The sequence below is a fragment of the Podarcis cretensis genome, assembly GCF_951804945.1.
Source record: "Podarcis cretensis genome assembly, chromosome: 10".
Lineage (NCBI taxonomy): Eukaryota > Metazoa > Chordata > Lepidosauria > Squamata > Lacertidae > Podarcis > Podarcis cretensis.
The window spans coordinates 30,315,235-30,321,234 of record NC_137179.1 but is presented as its reverse complement, the minus strand read 5'-3'; the positions used below and the strand labels follow the sequence as shown (position 1 = coordinate 30,321,234).

At 43.0% G+C, this 6,000-nt stretch overlaps 1 protein-coding gene across 1 annotated transcript in view; it reads left to right on the top strand.

Annotated features, from left to right (window-relative positions):
* Positions 1–724: 724 nt before the first annotated feature.
* Positions 725–6,000, top strand: part of KCNJ4 (potassium inwardly rectifying channel subfamily J member 4) — a 28,075-nt gene continuing 22,799 nt past the window's right edge. The window contains exon 1 of the mRNA XM_079994588.1: positions 725–1,287. The gene's annotated coding sequence lies outside the window, so the exon portion shown is untranslated. The remainder of the gene's footprint in view (positions 1,288–6,000) is intronic.

Here is a 6,000-nt window from a genome sequence, read left to right as displayed (position 1 = left end):
GAGAGTCCCATGGACTGCAAGAAGATCCAACCTATCCATTCTTAAGGAAATCAACCCTGAGTACTCACTGGAAGGACAGATCATGAAGCTGAGGCTCCAATACTTTGGCCACCTCATGAGAAGAGAAGACTCCCTGGAAAAGACCCTGATGATGGGAAACATGGAGGGCACAAGGAGAAGGGGACGACAGAGGACGAGATGGTTGGACAGCTACCAGCATGAGTTTGACCAAACTGCGGGAGGCAGTGGAAGACAGGAGTGCCTGGCGTGCTCTGGTCCATGGGGTCACGAAGAGTCGAATACGACTAAACGACTAAACAACAACAGATGCACTTGAGCAGCTCTTACACACTTACAGTAAACTGACACAACATCCCAAGTTTATTATGGGAGAGGGAGGACTATTTGGATTTTCCACCACAGGAAGCAAATCATCTTGACTTGGTCCTGGATGGTGAAGTCACAACAAGGCAACTATGGAGGAAGTTCTGGACGTGTTGTAGAATTTGAGGGACTTATCTGTGCTTCTCTGGAACAGATTCAGGGTGCAACTCTTAGGGAGAGCATGAAACTCTGGAACACACAGCAAACCTTTGCAAGCCACGGTACTTTGTGCAAAAAAGCCTGGGGCTCTGCAGTGCCAGCCACATGTGCTCCTATTAATGTTTCCATTGCTTTGGGTTGCACTCCTATCTTTCCCCATCAGTGCATCTGCAGCGTGTATCCATGGTTCTGAGATCACATGCAGGGATGGGTTAAAGTAGTTGAAGGCTGTTGGATTCTAGCGGAGTTACTGACTTCTTAGCTACAGACTGCACAGCGACCAGAGAACGTAGAAACAAGCGATTCAAACAGAAGAAATAGAGGGGAGAGAGACCCTGAAGGGAAAGAATGAATGGAACAGCAGGAGTGTAAAAAAGACAAGAGAAATAAGAAACAAAGGCGAAGCTAGAAAGAAGTATTGTTTCAAGAGCCGGTGGTTAAGCTGAAGATCTAAGGATGGGAACACTGCACAGAACAGCATGCTAAAATCAGAAAAGTCCAGAAACAAAGAAGAGCAAAGAAGCAGGTTGACAAACCAGTGAAGAAAGTTGGAGAAAGATCAAATCAGAGAAAACTGTACTGGGCTACTTGGAAATCATACCCATACAAAATGGACCAAGAGAGGGAACAGTTTCAGGGGATGTAACTCAAAGTGGATGGGATGCAGGCATTTCCCTCTTTTTTCCTTTCCCCTGCTAACTGGATTTGCAGAATTCAGATGGGAATAAGCTGACCATACACCGGGTAAGAGATCATTAGTAGGTGTTGTGTATTACAATATTTGATTCTAGTTGGAGCTAATGCATTTTCTATCCCTCAGTGTGTTTGCATAAAACTGGGGGATATCTGTATCTGTATCTTTGTCAATGCAGGCACATACACAATTTACTTTTGGCTGCAATCCTGTGTGCAGGCTGCTTTCATCCCAGCGAAGGCTTACCTGTGGGTTGTAATCTATGAAAGCTCATGTTACAACAAATCTGCTAGTCTTTAAAATGCCACGAGACTCTGAACTGTTTTTATTTATAACGTTTACTCATTTTGCTCTAGAACATTTGCTTGCATAACTTCGTGGGTACTCTTGTGTGGTATATTGGGCTTCAGAGCATGTTTTCTTAACTAACTTCACAAGTACCACTTCTCCATCTCTCTTACCCTGTGAGTGGTCTATTTGGGCAGTCCTTCTTCACTGTTGCTTTCAAGCTGTTTTTCAAACTTTTGAGAGGTCTCAAATCAGATGGATTTGGAATGAGGTCTTTGAGGGGATTCACAGGATTCTGGAGGGGTGGAGGAGAAACCCCAATTTTCTCAGAAAACGCATGCCAAAGTTTTTTTCTGGGACTATAACTGCCACGAGCATCTCCCCCGCCTCTCTGTCTCCCCGCATGCCGTCATTGCATAGCCAGACAGACACAGTTTATATTGATACCACTCATCTCCTTGTTGTGTCCTATCAAGGTCACCCACTGATTGACTATTAAGCTGATCTTAGCGGTAGAACTGAATCTCAGATCTCAGCTACAGAAAGTAGCCTCAAACTACAGCAGTTATGTAAAGGAGCTGAAACTAACTGCTGACGAAATTATTTGCAGGCGATTGGAGAATGTATGTGTTAGAGAAGACATGGGGTATCTGTCTGCTTATTTCACCATGTCAAGGAAAGGCAGGCTCTTGAGTGCAAGTAGATGCCACCGCTGCTCCTGACTCCACAGCAATTTCTCTGCCATTGAAGATCCTCCAACTTAGTGAGCAGAAGGGCACAACTAACGTTCCACCAAGTTATGCTGCAGGTCTTATTGCCCACTTCTGCCATGCTGGGCTTATGCCCCTGAGAAATCACACCTTGTTAGTAGCTGCCACCTCTCAGGCTTCCCTTCTTGCAAACAGTAAGGACAGCATCTTCATTGTTGGGCAAACAGAAGAACTGCCTGTGCAGGGGAGGCCAGACATGGCATCTAGGGCCCACTGTGCCAAAGGCCCCTTGTATACACAATTTTCCTACATAAATATCACTTACATGTAGGGGAAAAAGAGTGTGTAAGCCATCTCCACATGCACACCATTGTGCATGTATTTATTTTGCTTTGTGTGCATGTGATGGAAGCCTTAATCAGTGATAGGATCCTCTCATTCTTTGGATTCAGTGCTTTAAAACTAAACAAGAGGTCTCAGAGAATAACCTTTCACACCTTGCTAAAAGCTAGTACAGTGAGGCACGGTGATTCTCTGTGTAAACCCCTACTGATATTTTGCTGCAGACGTTGTTGTTGTTGTTGTTGTTGTTGTTGTTGTTGTTGTTTGTACTACTACTTGTGGCTGACAACCTGATCACTCTTAACTTGCACTTCAGACAAATAAGAGACTATCCTGGACTTGAGAGGGAAAATTGTCGGCTTCCACGCTGTACCTCATTTCATAAATAAATTTAATTACAATCTCAGTGTATCTGAAGTTCCTATGTTAGATGGGGCAGGGTTAAGTTTTATGCATGTCCCTTCCATTCAGGAAATGTATGGACTAGATTGTAATGGCATATATTTGGAACGATCAACAACTGGCAAGTCTAGCAATGAAGTACTGGTTAGAAATAATGGCTTTTGCATATATAGGACTGTACTGTGAGAGTGCTTCATAGACAGAACCCTTGTAATACAGAATTATTGATCACGAAGGTCGATTTAGGAATCAGCTACACCTTGGGGCTTTTTATGGGGCCAAACGTTGGACACATTTGATAGCAGAGGAATGATGACAGTGCAATTGCTTGTATTAAATTATTTGGCCTTCTTGGCAGATGCTCCCAGACTTTGGAAGTCCCTCTCTAGAGAAGTTAGACTGGCTCCCTCCTTTTTATCCTTTCACCAGCCGGTGAAGAGATTCTTGTTTTAACAGGCCTGGAAAGGGCTGGCGCCATGCTGTTTTTTTCCTTGTAATTGTTTGCACTGCGTCAGATGTAAGATAGATGGATGCACATATACTTTGAGACCGACTCTTGAATCCCACTGGTTAACTTTTGGCCACGGAACTCAGAATGGATTATGCCATTGCCCTGACAAATTGGGTAGCAATTCATGGAAAGTGGATGGCTGCCTCCGCTGAACATTAAATGTAGTGTCTGATGCGGTCAGGTGACAGAACTGGGGCCAATAGTTTTATGTGCTACAAGATACCACCAGATATGCCTTCTTATTATCCCAGCCGTGGTCATGCGCAATCCTTGGGCTCAGTTTGACCAGAAAGTGGCAGAGCCCAACTAGCTGATTCCCTATTCAGTGTGGACTGTGAGTAGGACCATTTAAAGTCCAGCATGGCTTGAGCCAGACATCAAACCCCACCCCACCCATACTGTACCACTGAAAATCAGTTTTCAGGATGCAGTACTATGAACATATACCTCGGGATAGAGTGGGATTTATTTTTGAATAAACATTCATACAATTGTGCTACTGTCCATTTTTCTCCCAGTGGACTTTAATTCCAACTTTACATTTCCCAGTAGACTTTACAGTGACGGAGTGCCATTCATATTAAAATGGCATTAAAAATAATTTAAGGGAGTATGTGAGGAAGGGTTTAGCCCTCTCCTACCTGCTGTCACTGCTGTGTTTAAATCTAGGGTGACCAGGTGCCCTACTCTACAGAGGGCAGCCATCTATTTCAAGGAGCCCTCTGTCTGAAGGACTTTGAAGGTCCAATCCTGTTTTTAAGACAAAGGGTGCTAAGAAGGGGAGGGGCTTTGCTGTTGCCCATCTGCAGTGAGCATCTAGACAGCAGAATGAGCAGGCTGTCACGCAGGCTGTCTGTTGAGTCTTCCCTGCTATGGAGAGATGTGCGGAATTTCTATTAAAATTACAGTGATTCTTTCTGAATGCATTTATAGATACAAATTAGTACATGCACATGTTATGCAAATCTGTGTTGCCATGTACTCTTTTTGGCAATGCATAAATGGCTACCCTATTTAAATTAGCACACACACATATACACTGCCTTGTAATAATTCATGGTAGACCCAGTTCTTCACAGAGGCCTGCTGTCATTTCATTGAACCTAGAAAGGGAGAATTTGATTTGCCCTCTGAAGCACCACAGAATGGTGTTGAGCTGCTTCTGTAAGGTTGGGGGTGTTATTTAGTGAGGATTATACTCACCCACCCACCATTTCAGATCACTTATGAGGATTCCTAGGATTATTTGCATTTCTGGACCACTTGCAGGTTGTACGCACTGAACGACAATTTTGAACAGCTAAATGGGTTTCCAAGTATGCATGTCTAAGGGCCAAACTCTGTTTTTTCCCCTTGAAAGTAGCCATTCAGCATTGCTACAGAAAGCAATAATAAAAGGTCTCTTAACAGCTTTGCTTTTTATGCAATTTCATCTTGAATAAATCTGGGAATGGATTTATTCCTATTGAGAACCATTTCCTTTCTCCTAGCATTGAAATTTGCCCTTTCTTTGCTAAATCTCAGGGGAACGAGTACACCATCAGTGGACCTTAAGCAGCTCCTTTGATATGATTTGGGGCCTGTTTCCTGACAGATGAGATGGCGACCACCTAATCTTTGCACAGTTTATATAAGAGAGGTTCAGCCAAGTAAAAACTAGGTGCCAAATGAGGATTTGAAAAGTCCTCTCTGTTGAGAATGGTGCCTCCAGAATGGGTGAGTCATCAAAGCATGAGACCTACTGTATATAGCTTCTGACAATGGTAATAATTACACAGCAGAGAACAAATATTTTAAAGAGTAATTCTGGTGGGGATGGAAGAAGAGGGAGGTGAGTGAAAGGAAGAAGATGGGGTGAAGTCGAGAGGGAGATGATGGAGAGACTACAGCAACGGAGATCACTTTCCCTCTTGATTCCCCTTCTATGGCCACAGACTTCCCCTTTCTTTTTCCTGCCTCTTCTAATGCCAAAATTGGTGTGTGCGCAATCTGTTGTTTCTTTTCTGAGACTGGGGTGGGGACATTACTAGAAATTGGCTGGCAATTTTTTAAAAAATTGATATTTTGGGACTGCAGTTTACCCTCTTTTTAACTACTAGAAGACCTCCATTTGTTCAAATGAGCCAGACTCCTCTGATCATCTCCTAGGAACAGATATATTATTTTATATATAATATATTATTTATTCAAATGACAATGGGGAATAATAAGTGTTCACTATTGACTGTGAGCCTTAATCTCCCTGTCTTGCAGCTGCAGTTTACTTCATCACTGCAGTAAAAGCAACAAAGGGAAAGGTGGGGAAAAATACAATAAATTATAGAAGTATTTATATACCATCATCTCAAGTCTCTCTTCTGACTCTCATTTCACTTGCAGGATGACTTGTTGGATGATATAGGCAGGATAGGCCAGGGTTTGGGTACTTAGTAATAATCTCATTATGAAAATTCATACTTGTTCCCATTTTATAGGTGAACACTGAGGCTGTGAGGCTTGCTTAAAGCTCA